The sequence below is a fragment of the Eulemur rufifrons genome, chromosome 2 (genome assembly GCF_041146395.1).
Source record: "Eulemur rufifrons isolate Redbay chromosome 2, OSU_ERuf_1, whole genome shotgun sequence".
In the NCBI taxonomy this organism is placed as follows: Eukaryota; Metazoa; Chordata; class Mammalia; order Primates; family Lemuridae; genus Eulemur; species Eulemur rufifrons.
Genome location: NC_090984.1, coordinates 104,188,309 through 104,212,998, shown reverse-complemented (window position 1 = coordinate 104,212,998; position 24,690 = coordinate 104,188,309). Strand labels below are relative to the sequence as shown.

The window sequence follows — 24,690 nt, the reverse complement described above, 5'->3', positions numbered from 1 at the left end:
GCCTGACTGCTCTGACTAGGACTTCCAGCACTGTGTTGAATAGAAGTGGTGACAGTGGGCATACTTACCCTGTTTCAGTTCTTAGTGGGAATGCTTTCAACTTTTCCCCATTCACTATGATGTTGGCTCTGGGTTTGTCATACATGGCTTTATAATCTTGAGATACGTTCCTTCTATGTCTAGTTTATTAAGGTTTTTTATCATGCAAGGGTGCTGAATTTTGTTGCATGCTTTTTCTGTATCAATTTGAGATGATCACATGGTCTTTGTTTTTGCTTCTGTTTATGTGATGCATCACATTTACTGATTTATGTACGTTGAATCATCCTTGCATCCCTGGGATGAAGCCCACGTGGTCATGGTGAATTATTTTTTTGATGTGCTGTTGAATTCAGTTTGCTAATATTTGATTGAAGATTTTTGCATCTGTAGTCACTATAAGGGGGATATTGGTCTATAGTTTTCTTCTTTTGTTGTATCCTTCCCTTTGGTATCAAGGTAATACTGGCTTCATAGAATGAGTTTGGGAGGATTCCCGCCTTCTTGATGTTATGGAATAATTTCTGCAGTATGGGTACAAGCTCTTCTTTGTACGTCTGGAAAAATTCAGTTGTCATTCCACCTGGTCTGAGGCTTTTATTTGTTGTTGTTGGGTGATTTTTTTTTATTATTACTGCTTCAATCTTTTGCTCGTTATTGGTCAGATCTGGAGTTCTGTTTCTTCCTGATTGAGTTTTAGGAGGTTGTGTATTTCCAGGAATTTGTCCATTTCCTCTACAATTTTGAGTTTATGTGTGGAGAGATTTTCATAGTATTCAAAGATGATATTTTGCATTTCCGTGGTATCAGTTGTAATATCTCCTTTTCTATTTCTGATTATGAGCTTATTTGGGTCCTTTCTTTCCTGTTCCTGGTTAATCTATAAGAGGTTTTATCAGTTGTGCTTATCTTTTGAAAGAACCATTATTCTTGTTTTTAAAAATTAGGTTAGCTATTCTCTAGTTGCTTTTCTTTTTCATGTAACTTTTGCAATAATCTTGTCTATATCTACAATAAGTCTTGCTGACATTTTGATAAAAATTGTATTAAACCTGTATATTAGTTTCCGTGGCTGATATAAGAAATTAACATAATCTTGGTAGCTTAAGGCAACAGAAATTTATTCTCTCACAACTCTAGAGGCCAGAAATCTGAAATCAAGGTATCAGTAGGGTGGCACTCCCTCTGGAGGCTTCAGGGAAGAATCCTTCTGTAATTCCTCCAGCTTCTGGCACAGGTGACATTTCTTGGTTTGTGGCTGCATTTCTCTCTGCTCCATGTTCACATTATCTTCTCTTTTGTGTCTGTGTTCTCTTCTGTGTGTCTCCCTTAAGAACACTTGTCATTGGATTTAGTCTATCCGGATCATCCAGGATGAGCCCTCATGTCAAGATTCTTAAACTAATTACATCTGCAAAGACTCTTTTTCCAAGTAAGGTAACATTTACAGATTCCAGGAATTAAGATGTAAACATATCGTTTAAGGGGCCACCATGCAATGCACTACAACTTGTCGATCAATTTTGGGAATATTGAAATCTTTACTATCTTGAATCTTCTAATCCATGACATGTTATGCTCTCCGTTTATTTAGATTTTTATTTCTGTTATCAGCATTGTATAGTTTTCAGCATGCAAGTTGTACATGTTTTGGTAGATTTATATCTAGGTATTCTATTTTTTGAGCAATTTTAAGTGGTATTATATTTTAATTTTGATATCCATGTGTTCATTGCTTATAGAAATACAACTGATTTTTGTATATTAAAATTGGATCCTGTGACACTGCTGAATTGTTAGCTTGTTAGCTCTAGTAGTGTTTTGGGGAGATTTCTTGGGATTTTCTATGTAAATAAGCACATTATCTGCAAATAAGGACAGTTTATTTCTTCCTTTCCAATTTATGTGCCTTTTATACCTTTTCTTGCCTTATTTCACTGGCTAGAACTTCCAGCAATATGTTGGATAAGAGAAGAAAGAGCAAATATCCTTAGCTTGTTTCCAATCTTAGAGTGAAATCATTTAGTCACTCTCTGTTACAATGTTAGCTCTAGGTATTCAGTAAATGCTCTGTACCAAGTTGAGGAACTTCCCCGCTATTCCTATTTTTTGCAGAGTTTTTGTCACGAGTGGGTGTTGAATTCTTTCAAGTGTTTTTTCTCTATCAATTCATATGACCGTGTGATTTTTCATCTTTAGCCTGTTAATATGGTGGATTATATTGAATCATTTGTAAATATTAAACCAGCTTTGTGTTCCTTGCACCCTTCTACTATACTTGTTCATGGTATATAATTCTTTTGATAGATTGCTGAATTTTGTTTGCTAATATTTTATTGAAGATTGTGTGTCATATTCATGAAGGACTGGAATAAATTTTTTTTTTGTCCTTTCTTTGTCTGGTTTTGGTATTAGATAATACTGGCTTCATAAAATAACTTGGGAAGTGAGCCCTTTTTTTCTATTTTCTGGAAGAGATTACATACAATTGGTGTTAACTCTTCTGTTTGGTAGAATTCTCAAGTGTAGCCATCTGAGCCTGGAAACTTTTTGTGTGGGGGGCGGTGGGGGGTAGAAGGGGTTAGTTATGGATTCAATTCCCTTCATAGTTATATGGCTATTCATATTATATATTTCATATTAGCTGAGTTGTGGTAGATTGTACCTTTTCAGGAAATGGTCTATTTTTTCTAAGTTGCCAAACTTATGTTTACAGGACTGTTTTGGAATATTCTTTAATTATCTCTTGTTGACTACAGTGTCTGTAATGATATACTTTATTTCATTTTTGATATTGATAATTTATATCTTTTCTATATCAGTCAAGCTAAAGTTTTGCCAATTTTGTTGATCTCCTCAAGGAATAATTTATTTGTTTTATTGATTTTCTAGACTGTTGTCAATTTCATTGATTATTTTTCTCTTTATTCTTTCCTTCTGGATTTTCTTTGGGGGGGGATTTATTTTGCTCTTTGCTCTCTAAATTTTTGAAATGTGAGTTTAGATTACATATTTGAGACTTTTCCTTCTTTCTAGTATAAGTATTTAGTTATAAAGCTGTCTCTCTCAGCACTGCTTTGGCTGTGTCCCACAAATTTTGATATGTTGTATTTTTATTTCTATTGAGTTTGATGTATTATTTGATTTCTTGAAAATTCCTCTTTGACTCATGGGTTGTTCAGATATATCTTGCTTAGTTTACAAGTAGTAGAGAATTTCCTGTTATCTTTCTGTTATTAATTTCCAGTTTGGTTCCATTTTAGCCAATTAATACACTCTGTATGATTTCAATTCTTTTGAAATTGTTGAGGGTTTTCTTTATGGCCTAGGATATTGTCTGACTTAGTATATGTTTATGGACATTTGCCAAAAAATATGCATTCTGCTGCTATTGGATAGAATGTTCTATAAATGTTAATTAGATCCCATTGGTTGATGGTCTTGTTGAGTTCTTTTATATGTTGTCCCTCCACCCCAAATATATATGTCAAAGCCCTAACCACCAATGTGACTGCATGTGGAAATAGGGTCTTTTAAAATGTTAATAGAGATCATAAGGCCATAGAAGTGACCAATAAGACTGATGTCCTTATAAGAAGAGGAAGAGACACCAGGGATGTGCATGCACACTGAGTAAAGGTTGTGTGAGGACATATTGAGAAGACAGTCATCTGCAAGCCAAGCAGAGAAGCTTCAGGAGAAACCAAAACTCTGACACCTTGATTTTGGACTTCTAGCCTCCAGACTGTGAGAAAATACATTTATGCTGTTTAAGCCACCCAACCTGTAGTATTTTGTTATAGCAGTCCTAGTAGACTAATACATACTTCCTTGCTAATTTCTTCGCTAGATGTTCTATCAGTTGTTGAGAGGGGTATGAAGTTGCCAACTGTAACTGTAGATTTGTCTATTTCTCCTTTCAATAGATTAATTTTTGTTTTACATATTTTATAGCTCTATTGTTTGGTGTGTATATATTTAGGATTGCTATAAGGTTATCATTAAAGCACTTTTATCACTAAATAATGATAATGTTTATGATTAAATAATGCCTCTCTGTCTCTGCTCTAAAGTCTAATTTATCTGATATTAATATAACCACTCCTACTTTCTTTCAAATAATATTGGCATAGTATATCTTTTCCCATCATTTCATTTTTATCCTACCTATATAATTATATTGGAAGTGAATTTCTCTTAGACAGCATAAAGTTGGGTCATGTTTTTAATCCAATTCTCCCAATCTCTGTCTTTTAATTGATATATTTAGGCCATTTACATTTAATATAATTATTGATCTGTTAGGGCTTAAGTCTATCATTTTATGGTTTATTCTCTCTGTTTTTCATTTTTCTGTTTTTTCTTGACTTCCTATTGTTTGCTTGAACATTATTTAAAATATTATTTTGATTTATCTATAGTATTTTTATACACAAAGTATATATCTTTTTATGTAGCTTTTTAAATTGTTGCTTTAGGTATTACATTATATATACATAGCTTACCACAATCTGTGTCATCATTTTATCAGTTCAAATGAAGTGTAGAAACCTTACCTTTCTTTACCCACCCTGGTTTATTATATAATTATGTTAAATATTTCTATACTATTCAGCTTGAATAGTTTTCTATCTTGCTAGGCTTCCCTTTTAAAGTTTGGGGACTAGAGAAAGCAGACTTTTCTTGGGACTTTTGTAACTGTATCCACTGAAGTTTTTAGCTTTTCAGCTTATTTAGCTCCAAAAATGAAACACAGGAAGCCAAAAAGAAAACTCAGGGAACTCAACACGGTGCATTTCCCTGCATCCCAAGGTTCCTAGATGATTTCTCTTTTTTCTCCCACCTTTCAGAGTCTTCTTATATTAATTTTATATATATATATATATATATATATATATATGGTTTTAGTTGTACTTAATGGATAGAATAGGAACAAATATGTCTACTCCATCTTTCTGGAAGTGGGAGTCCCTGAGGCAGTGTTTTTATAGTTGGAAAATCTCATGTAAAAACCAGATCTGTTACTATTCTTGAAAAATTATGGCATATGGCAATGCTGGGTTTACATTATGCATTCCAACAATCTGCTCTATCTGAGTAGGAGCTGACCTCTTTAGATGGGGTGTGCCATGGTTGGAGCCTTGACCCATCATTGCATTACAACCAATCTGCATCATTCATCTATGTTGCTCCTATAAAAATTTGAGTTTGCAACTTCCAATGATGCGTCCCTGGTTAAAAACATCCATTTTTCTCCTGCTACTCTACTCCAATTCTCTCCCTCTTCTCAGTCTTTCAATTCTGTATCACAAATCCCAAAGAACTAATCTGGCAGAGAAGATATTATTAATATCTTTAGGAGAATGTATGTGTGTGTGTGTGTGTGTACATGCATGTGCACATATGTGTATATCAAGGAGAAAGGAATAAGTTGAACAACCAAAACTAAAAGAATTTACACTGAGATTGAACCACATAGGTCTAGCCTTATGAAATATCCTTGGCCACCATGGAAAAGGGAAAAGCTACAAACACCTATTAACTTCTGACACATTACCCCCCTCTCAGAGCCTTTGCATTTGCTGTTTTCCTACCTGTAATAATCTTCCTCAAGATCACTGCATGTACATTGCATTGCACTCAGGTCTCAGGTCAAATGCCACTTACTCGGAGAGATCTTCCCTGACTACCTTATCTAAAATAGTGATCTTCCATTGCCAACATTTTGTATACATTTACTCTACTGTGCTTTTCTTTACAGCAGTGAACATTACCTGAAAATATGAAATATATTTATATGTTTACTTGCTTATTGCCTAGCCCTTTGAGCAGCATGCAAAGATTGTCTGTCATATTCACCACTGTATCCCCAGTTCCTGCCACATAATAGGAGCTAATAAGCATGTAATGGGTGGATGAATCATGTCCTGAAATATCGTCATGAGAACAAATTAGAAAGTGTCCAAAATAGGATGGTGAAAAGTTTACAATCATGGAAATGTGAAACAACTGAGAGATCTATGAATGGAAATGTTGAAAGGTGAGATGATCACTCTCTTCAAATATGTAAGCTTTGCTTACTGAAAGGAGGGGGAGATAAATATGATCGCATGTTGTTCCAAATAGCACCCCTCTGGTCAACTTGGAAAGAGGCAAAGTCCCCCTACCTTAAAGGTAGACTTTATGATAACTAGAAAATCTTCCACAGTGAAATAGTAAGCTCCCAATCACTGAAGCTGGTTAAGCTCTGACTAGATAACCATCTTACGTTGCAAAAGGAATCCTAACTCTGGAAATTTTGACTAAGTAACCTGCCAAGCCCCTTCCCATCCCACAATGCTAAGACATTTTAGGGGAGACAGAGCTGTGATTTTACTTTTCACAATTCCAGGATGGACCATAAACAGTGGCACTGAGGTAGAGGCTTTAGTTTAACAAGGTTAATCGCAGGAAATTTAGGAAAAGTAAATCTATCAAAAGATTTAAGTTCTTGCTAGTATGAAGTATGAAATAAACTGACGTTACAATTGCAACTCAAGGACAGTTGGATTTCTTTAGAAGCCAAGGTGGGAAACATTTTATAATTACTAATAATAAGGTATTTTCCTGGTATGGCTCTGAGTTTTCAATGATTAGTGCATTGAAGGCTATTTCCCCTCACAGATACTATGACTTCAGTTTGGGTAACTACTAATTGGTGGTGACTGTGATTACAGAACATATCCCAAATAATTAAATATATTATAACATTATACTGGTTGTAGCACAATTTTTCTGGAAGTTATGTCTTTTAAGCAATATAGATTTTTTAAGTATTAAAAATAATCATGAACCATGTCACAAGACATATTTGAAAGAACAACACAGTTTGACAAGATTTAAAGAACTACAAACCCCAGGTATAACCTGATATGCTCCCACTAACCCTTAATTTTAACAACCACTGATTAGCAAAGCTTTCCTATTTTAAGAAGTAAACAACCATAAAACTCATAATAAAGATTTGCTTGGAATCAAAGCACACTTAGGCACATAAACAATTCTGGCTCAACCTGTATCACTTCAGAAGTTGTTTCTCTAACCTGGTACATAATCAAGGAATCCCAGATCCCAACATCTAATATTTACAGTATTAGTTATTAATTAGCTATTCTAATGCCCACTAAATATACGGAAAGTGTTAGGACTCACTACGGACCTGTTTTTTACTCTCTCCCCATTTTTCATTCCTATATGAAATTCAAGCTTTCCAACTTCTATTTTTTAAACAAACCATAAAAGTTCAACAACTCACATACTTAACATTGAATAAAAACACACATTCAAAACCAATATTTTTATAAAGACCGTGGCAAATATTATTCTGGCAGCAGCTCAAGTTTAGCAGTCTCCTTCAGATCCATACTAAAAGTGTATTATATACAGGACTCGTTTTCTCCCACAGAGATAATACAGTACATGTGGGTGATGAGTTCTCCCACATTCCTTATCAATTCCATCTCCATGGCTCTACCAAAAATTCAGGAGGGCTCCATCTCCTCTGCAGATGGCATCAGCTATTCCCTTTCTCCCTGGCATTTCCAACACATCACTTTCTCCTCCTCCCACTTCCACCTCCACACACCCAGCATCTCATCCTTTGCTGATGGATCACCACGTTGAGGGAAGCACGGTCATTTTCCATCTCTGCTCCAGCCAGGAGACACACACAGCCACATAATGTAAGTACCGTCCACATGAACAGGCACCACAGAAAGGATGCATAACCACATGGCTTTGCCCCTGATTTACAGATTTCCAGTGAGTGTGTATATATTTAAAACCCAGCTGTTTCGCATTCAGCTATCTCCACATAGGTGGAATATCGCTCGTCAGCTCAAAAAGAGGACATTAAGGACTAAGCAAAAGCAGTTTCTGTGGGTTACTGCTGTAGTGTTTGTGCTTCCTCTTTGGTAACTGCTCTGAGGCTAACTACCTGAGGTTGCTGCACTCTTTCCCGCCTCATCCCTGCTGCTCCCAACCTACACACAAACACTGTTCCCTCTGATCTCAGAGAAACACACATCTCCACTGTAAAAGGCTCCCTCCTTTTGCTTTGGACTGGGCATTCTTGACCTCTAATGTTTCATATACTTAACATACTTCAAGGGTTAAAGTTAAGGGTTCAAACAGGATAAAGTTATCAGGGTTTTGAAACTGCATACCAGTTTTAGTCACTTCCTTTTCAGTAAGTCCAGAGACAGAGTGATTCCATGAATATTTGATAGAGCCCTTATCATGTTAACCCAGAACTTCATTATTTTACCTAAGCTTCACTATTCTACCTAAGCCTCTTGTCCTAATCATGACAACTGCCCTCTTCTAATATCTATTGCATTTGATACATTGCTATTTTTTATAGCACATATATTTTACTTAATTTTATTCAAGAGGAAGCGGAAGAGAAACTATTCCTTGAAAAAAAGTTAGAAATATATATTTTAATAGCTACTATTTGTGAGTAGCTGAGCATGATGTTTTCAACATACTTTATCATATCCTTAAGTTTTAGACGACCTCAAACTCTATTAATACACAAAACACCAATATCCTGCACATCATGAATCCAGAAATCAAATCCAGGACTATCTAACTCCATAGAAAATATGCGTTTCACTATGCCAAACTCTTTTATATTGTTCTGCAATTCCGTAGAGTGTAATTATGTCATTGTGTGTACAGTATTAATTAAGAGGACAGACTTTCAAGCCAGAATGCCTAATCATCACTACCCATGCCTTCAGACAAATCACTCACTGTGCCTCTGTTTCCTGTAGGATGGGGATAATTCTAGTGCCTGTCTTCTAGGGTTTCAGTGAGGATCAAATGTGTTAACATAAATTACAGCTTCAAACGGTACCTGATACCCACTCAGCACTACAGAAGTATTAGTCATTTCAGTAAATCTTGCTTCCCAGATGAATATAAGCTCTTTGAAAATCAGGGTAATCTACTTTTTAATATTCACATTAGTATCAAAAGTAGGTACTCTCTAGTTTGATGGATTAATTCTTTTATTGACTGATGCCCTTTTCTCTGTTTACCACCCCACGTGGAAGCAGCTTCATCCATCAAGACCATCACCCTCAGGCTATAAACATCATTTCCAAAGTTTACAGTGAAATCCAATCTTAGACACCCATAGATAAGCAAGTTAGACCAGTGATTCTCATTCTTCCCATTACCTTCCTCCTCATGTATACAGAGATTATACATTTTAAATTTAATATGGCAATAACAATACAATTGACATGGCTCAAAGTGTAAGGGTGGTATAGAATTTAGATTGTTTATCGTTCATTCATTTGCTCATTTATTCATTCATTCAAGAGACACTGGTTTTTTATTATGCTTTTTGATCAGCACTAGGGGAGATTTAGAGTCTAGAGATAAGTAAAGCAAACAATTATAACACAGTGCGGTAAGTGTTGTAACAAATAAAAGTTGAAAGAATCCCTTAACAAGCATCCCAAAGAAGTAACTAACATTTGAAAAACATCTGGAAGGATAAGGAAGCCTCTATCCAACAGAAGGTAAAGGACATTTCAAGAAGAGGAAACATTAGCAACACACACACACACACACACACACACACACACAAAAGTGTGCCTGGGTAAAATTGGGAAATTCTGTGTGGCTGGAGGATGGGCAACATTGGGTGGATTTCAAGAGTTGAGGCCAGAACGCTAGGTTTGGGGTCTAGATCACTGTGCTGGAATGAGTGGAGCAAGCAGGGACTGGAGATGGGGAAATTGGTGAGGAGACCAGGACGGATAGGCAGGATGATGGCATGATCTCAGCCTTGGCATTGTGGATGGAGCATCAAGAAGAGCTGTAAGAGATCCCCAGTAAGTGGCACTGGCCAGACTGGTGACACATAAGCAATGAGGGGCAAACAAGATAACTTCAAATACCCTAATTTGCTGTTTTGGGTAAATATATTTTATTTGAGAAGGCACACAAGGTGAACTTTTTTTTTTAAGCCAGGTTAATGAGTACACAGAACTCCTCTCCAACTGGTGCTTAAAATTTGCTAATTGGAATTATTGAGTTTCCACTCTTTTCCACAGTGTCTTTGGCTTTTACATACATACGCATCTTTTTTCTTTCAATCAGTCTCATTACATCATCAATGATGCTTAAATAAGCCCTACAGCAAAGTGAGATCCTCTTCTCTACCAGAAGCTACACCAGCTTATCACCTTGGACTGGAGGCAAAGTACTCTTGGCTTCCCAAACAGAAACAGCTCTGTCTTGGACTTTGGATCAAAGCATTCTTTCCAATAAGTAAGTGCTAAAATGCAAATGGACCACTTGGGGCAGTTAATACACTAACCCATTTAAACCAGTGTCAGAAAAACAGAGAGGAGGTCAAGAGGACACATTTACAAGGAACACACAAAATGGGTTCTTTGACATGATTAGAAATACCCAAAACTGCCCAAAGCAGCAGATTCAAGAAAAAACAGGTAAGAAAGTAGGAAAAGGGAAGGGAAAAAAGATGGGAACAGTAATTGGACACATGATATTTGGGAAGAAACTAATTAAAACTCCAAAAATGGGAAAAGGAGCCACATACAAAGAAGTCCAGGCTAGCTGGAATTCTGAAGACTGCCTTCACATGTATAGCTGTAGCATTTTCCTTTGCACAAATACTGTATCTGGTGGTCTGCCACTTGTATCTGACACGATTTAATCTCTCTGGGCCTCATTTTTCTCATCTATAACATGGGAATGAAGACTAATCCTCAGAATCCTTGTGTGGTTCATCAGGTGAACTTTATCAATTTCCTTTCACAGGCAGATAAAGTTAGATGCCCAGATTAAGTGATTGATCCAGGAATCCAAGAACCTACAGACCAGAGCTGGAGCCATGATCCTCTGACTCTCAGTACAGTGAGTGTTTCTACTCACCTGTGGGTCCAGTCCAGCCCAGGAGTCCCGCGTGTAATCCTAGAAGAGGGGTAATTTGTAGAACACAGAAAAATTGTGTTCACTCTGCAATCCTGCCTTACAGCTCAACTAGGAGGTCAGGAGATGATCTTTCATGACCATATTATAAATCTTTCTTAGGACCCCCTAAAACCTTATAAACCCATTCTTAAGGACTTAAGAATTCATGACAGTTTAACACTGTCTAAATCCATAGCAGGTGGCCACACCTATGGCATTTTTACATCTCTAATTTTTTACATCCCATTTTATGAAGCATGTGAATGACAGAAACAAAATCCACGAGAGCATTCGTGTTCAACCCCAGACATCTCTGGTCACCATCTGGGGCAGGGCCTGCAAGCATTCATTCCCATGCTCTGAACCCCAGTAATCAGCATTGCTTTCTACATTGTTTTTAAGTATGCTTGAGTTTTTCCCTGTGTAAAACATGTTTCACTTTGCATGTTCAATTATAAAATCTTCCAGCAAGCTTAATGGGATAAGAGATAAGGAAGGCCAGTCTAATTTAGTAAAAAGACTAAATAATGACATTTTAAACGGTAGTTTTCTTACTTTCCCATAGCTAAAACTGCCAAAGCATTAGTAAAATTTTTGGAGTAACAGCTTCAATGAATAGATAGGAGCAGCTTTCAATTAGCATATGAATTGTTTGTAAGCAACAGGCACTTAGAAGACCTTTTAACGTCATCCCCCAGACTTTGGTTGAAAACCTACTTAGTAGTAGAAATAAAGGAAATATTTGTCTTTAAAGTGTTACAATAAGTACCCATCTTTCTCCCACAGCTTTGTTTACATTATCAATTTGCATTATCCAGACCTTGGAAGAAAGCCTTTGAGAGGCAAAAGTAAACTTCAGCTCAGATAGGAAATGAAATCAGAACCACATTCAGAAAAATGCCAAGAAGCTCCCAATGCACAGTTGCTGGCTTATACCTTTCTTTCCTGCCCTGAATGTTTTTCTGAAATCCCTCCTCCAAAAACCCCTTCCCTGATGCAGGTTTCTCTTAGGAGATAATGGCACATGTATCAAAGGACCTCATAGGTCAGCACAATAGTTGACACTCAAATGATTGTTGATTGTGAATTGTGAACATACAATCAGTATCACTGGAGTATGAGAATAAGGTCACTATGAGACCACCGTAAGTGTGGAGTTGCTTCATTCCTCAAAGGATGAAGATTGATTAATTACCTGATTTTATTTAGCCCACAGAGGTTAGTAACTTCTAGGAGCCAATGCAGGTTTTAGACTATCATAGACTAGGCAAGACCAAGAGCCAGGAAACCACCTCCGTTTTTTGAGAGATGCATATTTTCATGAGTGCACCTGGTTCCACCAATTGCCCAGAAGCACAGAACCAGCAGAAAAATGCTGGTTAGTATTCATGGAACAGAAGTTTCCGGCTCATTTAAAATAAAGGAGCTGAAATTGTATAATCAGAGAACATCAGGAATTGAGAATCAGATAGTGGCAACAAACCCATTGGTTGAAAAGCTGCCCCTATTGCTACACAGAACCTCTTAACTGAGGGACTCTGGGGGGCAAAAGACAACATCGACTGTCAACCCTGAATAGCTGGTGACAAACTGAGGACCTCACTGTGTCTTCCAAAGCCTTGAGTCCAGCTAGAAAAAAGACAGGAAGGAAATACATCAACATGATAGATGTCATTGTGTCTGAACAGTAGGATTATGGATGATCACCACTTTTCTTTATGTCCTCTTGTAGTTTTAATATCTTCAACAGATAAGCATTAATTTTAAATACATAAATTTTAACTGTAATTTAAAAACATTAAATGTTAAGCACAATAATGACAATAACCATGTGGGTGCAAAAGGAGAAAGCTCTATCAAACCATTAACTCAGGTTGGCAAACCATTAACCCAGGTAACCTGCATGGGTCATGTCCTCATCCTTCTTAATAATTGTTATTATCTTATTGGTGGTATTATCATAGCTAACATTTACTGAAATCTTACTCTGTGTTAGAGCACTGTACTACGTGCTTTACGTTTATTCTCAAAATATCCTTACGTGATAGACACTACCATTATGCTCATTTACAGAGGACAATACTGAAGATTGAGCAGTTGGATAATGAGCTAAAAGATCCCATGGCAAGCAGGTGGCTATCAAGATCAGTATATAAAGCCAGAGTTGTCTGAATCCACAGTCTTAAACCACTTGGTTCAAATCAAGCACCTTTCTTAAACATCATCTCTTACCCTGTTTTCCACTCTTGGTTGCTCCTAAACTCATTTGAGCTTCTTTTGTCCAGGGCACCCTCTCAAACGTAAGGTTCTCGGTAGAAGAAATTTTTGTCTGTTTTGTCCACTACTATATTCCCAGAGCCAAGAACAGTGCCTGACACATAACAGATACTCAGTAAACATTTGTTGGATAGAAGAATAATCCAATACTTGTTGGATAGATGATACATCAAATTCTAACTACAATATTCTATTTTTGAGTTCTTCCAACTCTTATGCACAAAGTAGACTCCACATTTTTTTCATCTGGCACTCCTATCAAGACTGGCTAGCTGTTCTCCCAACAGTCTTCTTTTTCCTTTACCTACTGGCTCACTCAACACTTCCCAGCTTCCCCTGCAGTTGGGAGTAGGATCTTGACTGAGTCCTAGCCAAAGAAATATGGGTGGAAGTGATTTAGCCACTTCCAAATATGGCCTGTGCAAATCTAATTCCACATTTTCTTCCTTCATTTGTCAGCTAGATACACGACAGAGACAACAGATCAAAGAACCCAGGGTCTCTGAATGTCTGCACGGCCTACAATGGGCTAAGACATGAGCAACAAATAAACCTTTGTTTTGTAAAGATAGATCGTAGAGTCACTTGTTAAAGCAGTTAGTCTTGCCTGACTAATACACACCCATATCAGTTCTACATTAAATATATATATTAAATAAATATAAAAATATTTTTAAAATATATATGGGCTATTCAAACAATTTTTATATAGGACCTGTTCAATTTATAGAGCATATATAAATTTATAAATTATGTATATGATCTACTATAATGTATTAATTATTAATATAAAACCTATATTAAAATATAAAGTGTAAAAAGAATGAGATGCAGGTGAAATAAAAATATTTTTTAATTTCTTGCTAATCATCTTGGTTCCGCTGCATTACTAGGCAACATTTCGAGGCACACTGGGGCTTAGGGAAACGTTTGTCATTAACAATAGTGAAAACAAATCCATATTTCAAATGGTCGTCTTGATATTTTGGGAGACCGAGTTTGTTTCAGGTCTGACTCTACCTTTATTGTTCTCACCTCATAACATGGCTGACAAAGAACTTAAACCAGCAGTAGAAATGACAACTCTCCACTTTTATCATTGGTCACTTAAAATATTGGTATTATCTTCAATCTGTGGTGTCTTTGAAGGAGTTTGTATAAGCCACTTGTCTATTTTGTGAAAGTTGGTTTCATAAAACTAGATCATATAATCCATAAATCCACATAACCAGGGACAACTAAAACATGACATGTCCCAGTTCACTGAGGGCTAATGAATATGCAAAAATATTAATACCAGCATCATACCAGCCCTTCCCTCCGGATGTGTGAAGACTGTATGACACATGTAGCCATCTGACATCAGCTCATTTGAGGATGTCAGTGTCAATCCACAATTAAAAATATGTAAAAATATATTAAACTGAAAATTCCTTTTTCATTATAAAATACATAGATGTTTTAGTGCTCACGAACCCTGTGACGGGCTTGCCCTGTTTTGGAGACCAATGTCTGGCAGGTGATTTAGATATCCAAGTCCTGCTGCTCTCGCTTCTTGAAGTCCATGATCTGCCTCCCAGCTATGCATACACTAAGATGACTAATGTTATTCACGTAAACTCTCTCCCACTGTAGCCCTTACAGTACCCTAAGGCCTAAGTTTTCCTTCTTACTATGGGCTAGACGTCCTGGTCTCTTTTCCCAGTAACATGACAAGTTATTAGCCAAACTCTCTATGATTTGTCCTAAGGCAAATCATAGAAGTAATAAAACCCTATCTTATCCACTCGAGCAAATTCATATGGCTAAAATCTGTGACTGGCAGGCAGTATGGCTGGTGACAAGCCCCCAGGGCTGTGAGCTATAACATCCAGGTGCAACCTGACTGTCTCTTCAGTGAAGTCAACATAGTCCTTTATTTCTCAGAAAGAATAAAGAGCTGGGGCAGAAGAGGCTCCTTAGCCTGGCTTGAGTGGGCTGCAGGAGGGCTCCAGAGAGGAAAACTTGGCAAGAATTTGAGAAGGGAGGTTCTCAAAAACAATGAGCGTTTTAGCTGATGCTGTCTTCCAGGAAAATCTGGAGGGCAGCTTAGGACAATACAGGACAAGAGGAGCACTAACAGATTTTAGAATTTTATACCCTTAACGAGAAGCCAAGTTCACAGTGGTTAAAGGGAAGAGCAAGGTTCCCCGGGCACCCAGAGGGTAGAACACACAGCAGACTCTCCAACCAGGCAGAAAGCACCTAGCCATGGACTAAGTAGTGAGGATCTGGGGGGAGCACTACAGTGGGCTTTGAAATCAAGGCCAAGTTCGAGTCTCTGACCCCAACTAGCTGCATAAATACTTTAATCAAACAGTATGTGCCTCAGTCTTATCACAACTAACGTAGGGGCAATAATGGCCACTTTGTGTCATGTTTAGGAGGATTTAATGAAACAGCAGCTATACCCGATAGAATCCAGGACTTTGCACATCATAGGTTCTCAATAAATAGTTATCTTCTTCACCATCATTATCATTCCCTCTTTTTGCCCTTGCTTAGCCCATCTTTAAAAGGAAATAGATGAGGCATAGCTAGCATTTGCCAAGTACTTAAGAGTTAGGCTTGGCAAGCACTTATCATCATCATGGTGGGCCATGCTCATGCCCTGCAAGACCTTGCCAAGAAGTCACAGATGATGAGCAGTGAAAACAAAGCAACAAACTCCAGCCTGGCTAGAGAAGGGGCAGCAGGTAGGCAGCTGTCAGCCTGCAGCAAAAATGACCTTCCTAATTCAAGGGTGCCCTAAATGATGGGGGTGGTGAAGGGCAAAGAGGAAAACGGAAGGCCTGGCAGATTTGACAAGAGGATCTTACTTCTTTACAGCTCACATTTTGCTAAACTTTGTCTTTGTTTTTTTTTTTTTTGCAAGTTATGTTTTTTATTTTATTTTATTTTTTTTTTATTTCATCTTGTTATGGGGGATACAGAATTGCAGGTTACATACGTTGCTCCTGTACCGCCTTTCCCCCCAAGTCAGAGCTCCAGGCGTGTCTGTTCCCCAGGTCATGCGCATTGCACCCATCATGTAGGTATATATCCCTCCCTTCCCCACTCCCCCTTCCCGAGTCAGCACCTTCAAGTGTTACCACTCCCCAAACGGTGCGCAATGCACTCATTGTGTAGGCATATCCCTATCCCCTCCCCCGCCCCCCACCTCAGTCTGACATCCAATTGGTGTCATTCCCAGATGTGTATTTAGGTGATGATCAGGGAAACCAATTTTCTGGTGAGTACATGTGATGCTTGTTTTTCCATTCTTGGGATACTTCACTTAATATAATGGGTTCCAATTCTCTCCAGGAGAACCATAGAGATGTCGTATCTTCATCATTCCTTATAGCTGAGTAATATTCCATGCTCGTGGATCAGAAGAATCAACACTGTTAAAATGTCTATACTACCCAAAGTGATCTACAGATTCAATGCAATCCCTATTAAATTACCAACATCATTCTTTACAGATGTAGAGAAAATAATTATACACTTTGTATGGAACCAGAGAAGACCCCATATAACAAAAGCAATTTTAAGCAACAAAAACAAAATGGGAGGTATTAATTTGCCAGACCTCAAACTATACTACAAGGCCGTGGTTCTTAAAACAACCTGGTACTGGCACAAGTACAGGGACACAGACCAGTGGAACACAACAGAAAATCCAAATATAGAACCATCCTCATATAGTCACCTAATTTTTGACAAAGCAGGAAAGAATATACTCTGGGGACAAGAATCCCTATTCAATAAATGGTGCTGGGAGAATTGGTTAGCCACTTGTAGAAGACTGAAACAGGACCCACAGCTTTCACCTCTCACAAAAATCAAATCACGGTGGATAACAGACTTAAACCTTAGGCGTGATACAATCAGAATTCTAGAAGAAAATATAGGAAAGACTCTTACAGACATTGGCCTAGGCAAAGAATTTATGAAGAAGACCCCCAAGGCAATCAAAGCAGCAACAAAAATAAATGATTGGGACATGATTAAATTAAAAAGCTTCTGCACAGCCAAAGAAATAGTCATGAGAATAAACAGACCACCTACAGAATGGGAAAAAATTTTTGCATACTACACATCAGATAAAGGACTGATAACAAGAATCTATTTAGAACTCAGGAAAATCAGCAAGAAAAAATCCAGCAACCCTATCAAAAAGTGGGCAAATGACATGAATAGAAACTTCTCGAAAGAAGATATAAGAATGGCTAACAAACATATGAAAAAATGCTCAACATCCCTAATCATCGGAGAAATGCAAATCAAAACCACAATGAGATATCACTTAACCCCAGTGAGAATGGCCTTTATCAAAAAAACCCAAAACAATACATGTTGGCGTGGGTGTGGAGAGACAGGAACACTCATACACTGCTGGTGGGACTGCAAACTAGTGCAACCCCTGCGGAAAGCATTATGGAGGTATCTTAAACAGATTCAAGTAGACCTGCCATTTGACCCAGCAATCCCATTACTGGGCATATACCCAAAGGAAAAAAGGTCATTCTGTAACAAAGACACATGTACCCGAATGTTTATAGCAGCACAATTCACAATAGCAAAGATGTGGAAACAACCCAAATGCCCATCAATACATGATCGGATTAGTAAGCTGTGGTATACGTATACCATGGAATATTAAACTTTGTCTTTGGAGAAACAACCAGAAGGCTTCCCTCAACAGTGTCCTCTACTGCCACAATCTCTCATGTGAATATAGCATCTTTTCATCAGTTTAGAGGGTCTTGTAAGTTGCTTACCAAGTCCAAAGTCATGTGCACAGTTCCTAGGGAGAACAGTGAGCTTTGATCTGCCTGATAGCCATAAAGCATATCCCCAAAGCAAGGCCATAATTCTTATAGAGTTATTCAAATTTTTTCTACAGGAACACCAAAAAAGATAGGATAAGTGGATGATCATTAGTATATCCTCCTCACCATGACTGTACAACTCAAAATTCTTTCCTTCTTAATGGTAAGCCCTGCTCAAGCATAATGATATGAAAAACATCCTTGTTAAGGACAGGTTGTGTTTGAAGTGTTCTCATTTATACCCTTTGAAAAAAGGTAACATAAATCCTTCTTGGCAAAAAGAGAGGCATTAATTATTTAATTAAACAAAGTAGTTGCTGACTTTTTAAAAGCAATAGGCAAATTTTCCACAAAGAACAGAATTTTAAAGTAAACGTATCTCTATTTCCTGTTTCTCAATTTAAACTAGCTGAAAACATAATCCCACAGTTGGGGAAAAAAAAAAAGTGTATTTCAAAGGGAGAAATATGAAAGAAGTTGTGAGCAAGCAGAAACTAGAGTTTCTTCTTATGATTGCCAGTTGGCCTTTGGAAGGTACCTTGATGGGATTGCTATTATAATATAAATCTTAATAGCTTCACAAACAAAGAGAGTCATTCAAGGGAGTGGAAGTGAGAGCCGTACCAACCCATGAAGGATAATACTTGCAAAATATGCTGTAGATAATATAGACTATGTCACTTAATGAAGTATTGAAAAGGTCCAAATTATTCCTGACTTCGCTACAGTTAATATAAACGTCCTAAGTCAGTAAATCTTAGGTATTGATTCATCTACACCCCCACCCAATTCAATTTTTTAAGACCTGCCAGTTCTCACGGGCAGAAGGGGCAGCTGTGACAATAGCTATTTACAAAATCAATATAGCACAAGAGATCTGGAGAAATTAACTACAGGAGAGATGACCCATTAAATCATCCAGTTCGTCTCCATCTCCCTTTTGGACCCTTACAGGCTGTTCTCCTTCAGGATATTTGAGCCACTTTATCTAAGTAAGTTCCTTTTCCCAAGAAACTAGTCCCATTTCCTACCTCCTAAAATGAACTCCATTTCTCACGCTACATCAGTGATTCTCAAATCCGGTAGCATATTAGAGTCATCCAGGGAGCTTTTGATATACACCGAGACCACGCCTTGTGCCCAGAGATTTTTATTTAATTGATCCGCGGTAGGACCTGGGTGCCAAGTGATTCTAATGCTCAGAAAAGCCTTAGAACAAGTTCGCTACAACTTCAGCCGCTGTCTCCCTTCTCCAGCTTTGAACACTTTCTTGTCGCCCACATGAAAACTAACTCCATACTACCAGACGAGGAATCATATCACAGATGACAATAAATCACAAGATCCCACTTGGCTGAGACCCACCGCCGTGAGAAATCGTCATCGCTGCTGGGAGTGCGATGTATACCTCGGTCGATTGGGGCACCGGAGGAAAATCTGGTTGCGAGCTATGTCTTTAAACGGAGAGAGAAAGACAACTTTCCCAAGTAACTGCATCAGGAGCAATTAACTACATGCAGAGCCGCCAAAGAGAGAAACCCATCCAATTTGGAGTTCTTCTGTGGATCTCCTTAACCTTAGCTTTGGGACAAAATAAAATTTAAATGTAAATATAAGAAACCACACATACACAATCCAAAAGCTAACTTTTGTTGAATCCTTACTATATACAGGCACTGTTCTAAGTGCCTTGCATGTATTAACTCACCCAAATCTACCATAACCCTGTAAGGGAGGTGCTATTATTATCCCATTGTCAGCATTAAAAATTAGGCACCCAGGGTCACACAGGTAGTAAGTGACAGAGTTGTGATTCCAGCTTAAGCAGAGTGGCTCCAGAGCCCATGCTCTCAACCACTAATCTTAACCACCTGTCAGTAGCGCATAACTTAGAGGTAAAGCAAACATCTGAATGTTAGAAACTAAAGCTGCTACATTAAGTCCTACAATTGTAGGGTGCAATTTATTCAATAAATATCTATAAAATAGTGATCTCAGACATTCACATCCATAAAATCACTGGAAGAGATTTTTTTTAAATAGTGGGGGGACCCCATCCCCTAGAGATTCTGATTCAGTAGTCTAGGCAGGGCCTGTGCAATTGCATTTTTAACAAGGTGGAAAAGTCACTTGACACTGTGAAGTCCCCCAGAGCAGCTCAGGATGGGCACCGAGATAAAGCAGTTTGGGCAATCAGGAGTGAACTGGAAGCCTTGCAGAAAGCCTTTTCAGGAGGCTGGGGTGGCAGAAGCCAAGCTGCAAAGAGTTAAGAAATGGTTGTGAAGACACAGAGCCCGTGAGGGGCAGTTCCTTTTCCAAAAAGCTCGGTGAAGGGTGAAACTTTGAGGATAGTTATTTTTAGGTAAGGGGAAGGTGCCAGAAGAAAAGGAGAGATTAAAAATTCAAGAGAGACAGGGGGGAATTGATGATGGAATGAGGGTCTGGAGAAGGCAGGAGGGTGCAGGGCAACTGCGGCGAGTCCACCTGCCAACGCCTCCGTGGAGAGAGAAGCCCGCCTCGAAAGACGGGCTCACACCAGGTCCCTGGCACTGTGTCCAATAGTTCAAGTGTGTACTTCCCAAACAGTACTTGAGAGCAAGGTTAAGAACTATCTCAGGAACAGTTTTTCAAAGTCTCTTGAAAAGGGAAAAAAAGTACCTCAAGGTGCAATATTACCAAGGCATCACGCAAACCCTCAGGGGTACTAGTGCTCTGCTCGACTGACATGTCACTCCTAAGATGACCATCAGCTAGTAAGAGAGGAATTTTCTCTTATGTGGGGATGTCACTCTAGTCCAGTGGCTCAACCCTGGCTGCAGAACTGACTACCTAATTTGCAGGACTCAGCACAAAATTGAAAATCTGGAATCCTTTGTTGGAAAACGATTAAGAATTTTAAGATGGCAACAGCAGAGCGCTGAACCGAGTGTGGGGCCCTTCTGAGCACGAGCCCCTCGGTGACCACACAGTTGCCTACCCATGAAGTCGGCTCTGCCTGGCTGCACATTAAAATCACCAGGGAAACCTTTAAAAATGCCAATGTCCAGGCCACACCTGAGACCAATTAAAACCAGAACCCCTGGGGGGTGAGAATCATACATCAGAATTTTCTAAAGCTCCCCATTGATTCCAATGTGCAGCCAAGGCTGAGAACCACTGCTTACTTGTCATAGAATCTGACTTAATACCAGCTTTGGAAATCATTTTCTTGAAGAAATTCTACCTGGAAAAAATATATATAATGGCCCTACTAAATGGGCTGTAGCCTCACTTACACAGAAGTGAATTACATTTCTCCACCTACCCATTCCTATATAGTGGCTCAAATTATTAGTATAAAAGAATGTAAATGTCTTCCTATAATAAATACATGTATTACCATATAAACCAAAAATAAGAGATGACTTGAGCAATGGAGATCATGCTAAATTCCTTTCAGGCCGCTTCCTGAGTTTTCTTGGCTCTATCAAATGCATTCGTCCAAGGTCTGGGCACTGGCCCAGAGAGCTCATCCACCCCTCTGAATAATGCATGACACAAGGTTCTTCCAAGCAACAGTGATCTTTGGACAGAATGCTCAGTTAAGGCAGGAGAATCTGACTGTTACCAAATCCAAAGCTTGAAATTTATCCCAAGAGACAGGATCAGATGAGGATGATCATCCAAGCAACATAGCTGGGCAGCAACCAGCTGGATGCGTAGCTACCTGAGTGCTCTTAGCCACAAACCCAGCCATCAGAGAAGACGAGCTGCTACCGTGGAGAGAGGAGAAGCCAGACTTCCCCACAGGAATCTTAGAACCAAAACGCATCAGGGAAGCCAATCCCTTTATAGTGGTCTCGAGACAATCAGTTACACAGGCTAAGGCAAATTATATAGACCTCCAGTGGGTGCCCCCTCGGGATAACAGCAAGGACTTAAAAGTCTTTTATTCTGATCCTATTAGCAACAGAGAAATAAGTAATGCTTTGGAGGTAAACATCATGGATTAGAATTCTGGCTCCACCATTTGGTATCTGTGTAGTCTCTCTGTGCCTCAGTTTCCCATCATAAAAATGGGGCTAATAAAGTGCCATAGAATTGCTGTAAAGATTAAATGAGACAATCCATGCACGCTGCCTAGAACCACACTTAGTACATGCTAAGCACACAGTAAATGTTAGCTTAGCTACCATCCTTGTTACCACCACAGCACTCCCTGAAACACTTCTGACTCACTTCTCTCCCTCTTTGCCCAAAATGAAACCAAGATTTAAAGAGCTTAAGTGATCAGCTCCAGGTTCCACAAGCTAGAAGAATAGTGCCCAGGACTGGAACCCATGTTTTCCATCTTAAATTCTCAACCCCCTCATCTCACCTAATTTGACAACAGAGCAGAGACTCTCTGGACCTTTCTAGTGCAGTATGCACACAACCATACCTTGCTCTGAGTGTGGATCAAATAAGATGATGGAGGATGCTGTCTGTCACATCCTACACAATCATGTTAGCTACTGTTATTGTTATTATTGCTATTGTTAACATATGATTGATGAACTTCCAGGAAAACTGAATGTAAATTGATCATATCCACCACACTGTAGACTTACTTGAAGAGCTGGCTATCTTACAGAATCCAGTGTTGAACCCTTTGGTAAAAACAGAATGCTTCCTGGTAAAGTGATTAAAATTACCCCATTTAATTATATCCCAGGCATATATGGGGAGCCTCTTGTATTGGCTATGCTTAGAATGAGAGAATATTCCAAGCTGTCACGAGCAAGGGATAGGGCAAAGATGTCAAAGTCCAGCTTCAGAAACCTATAGACCCACAACCAGAGATTCACCAGAAACAAGGCCTAAAAAGAAAAGGGACTATGACCTCCATGTCTTCTTAAGACCCCTCTCTTCAAGACAAATTAGAGACCACCATGCCAAACCCAACTCACCTTCTGTGGTTGCTATTCAATGGACACAGCTCCAGCCCTAACCCTTCCTACCATTTAGGGAAAACTTCCCGACCAATCAAATGACATTAAGTCACTGCATGTATTTTTCCATCCAAGTGGGTGTCTCTTCCAGAAAGAAACCTGACCTATGGCACCAATTTCCCTCTTTTGCTGAGTGGTCTAGGAAAAAAAAAAATAAAAATTTTAAAACAACAATGAATCCATGACAATTAAACTGGCACATAATGAAAGCCACAAATACATAATTACCATGTCCCACTTGGTACAATACACTCCAGAGTTGCCAAAAACTGCCCACTCTGATAGCAGTTGCCCTCACGCAGGCCCTGCACGCTGCAGCTGCATCTCAATGAGCCCATGTCTGCTGCCTGGAATGGTTTCCCTGGTAACAGGGTTCTGACTGAGAGGGACATTGATTACCGCGAGGAATGAGTTTCCACTTGGAGGAGACTGGGTGAATGCAAAAGTAGCGACTTTGGAGAGGGAAGACAGTACCAAAGGGGTTTGGGCGTCACTGAAGACCTGGGAGGAATCCCAAGTTTTTCCCTTTCTGAAACAGAGGAAAGTAACATAAACTTCGTTCCTTGAGGACTCTTGAGGTGAAGCCCAGCATTGAAATAGCCCATCCATCCCCGACTTGCCCACATTCCTCACCAGGAGAACTGGACTGGTGGTCAAGAGGCTTGGATTCCAATCTCATCTCTCATATCAATTCACTGGGTGACCCTGGATAAATCACATCTAGGCAAAATTAAGAAAGTTAGGATCAAGTGATTTTCTAAGGCTTGAAGGCTAAGATATCTGAGAAGAGAGAGGATAACCCAGCCCAAGAAGGCAAATACGTGAGAATTTCTAAGTCCCTTTCCCTTGGCATTCACATTTTTAAATTCTCCTCTCCCATCAAACGTATTCTCCAGAAGTAAGTTAGGATTTTTCACCACTTGTTTCTAAGGTTGCCTTTAAAAGGAAATTTATGGTTGCCACCAGACTTAGCCAATTTCTACCACAAATGGAACAAATCTGAGTGTTGTAATGGATGAAAGAGCTCTTTCATTGCCTGGTGCAGGGAGCAGCTGGAGCTAGCTCCTTCCCTAGTATGGTGGCATGGTTCTCTGAAGGGCTCAACCTTCCTCACCAATCATGCATTCAAGATTGACGAACGACATAGTTGTGGGATCTCAGAGGAGGAGAAAGGGCAAAGCATTCCAGCTAACAGGGAACGGCATCTGTAGAGGCTCTGTGGCTGAAGGAAGTGGGTTATATGAGGCCGGAAAAAAAATGCCAATATGGCTGGAGACCCAAAAGCTAGGGGAGCACAGTGAGACATGGGGGACAAGATAGGCAGGAGCCTTGGGCTAGGCTACTGGTTTTGTTTTCATCCTAAGAGTTTTGGAAGCTATTAGCAAGGGAGAAAGGTGGAGGTAACATGACAAGATTTTATTTTGAAAATATTAATTTAGTTAAGGGCATGAGAAAACCAATTAGGAGTCTATTGTCACGATCGAGGCAAAAGGATGATGTTGGCTTGATGATGATTTTCCAACACGGGGAGGGGCTCACACTTGCATGGTGGCTGC

The 24,690-nt window shown here is 39.0% G+C and overlaps 1 protein-coding gene across 1 annotated transcript in view; it reads right to left on the bottom strand.

Moving 5' to 3' along the window:
- Positions 1-24,690, bottom strand: part of NRXN3 (neurexin 3) — a 1,493,796-nt gene that overhangs the window by 1,364,769 nt on the left and 104,337 nt on the right. The gene's annotated exons all lie outside the window — the stretch shown is intronic.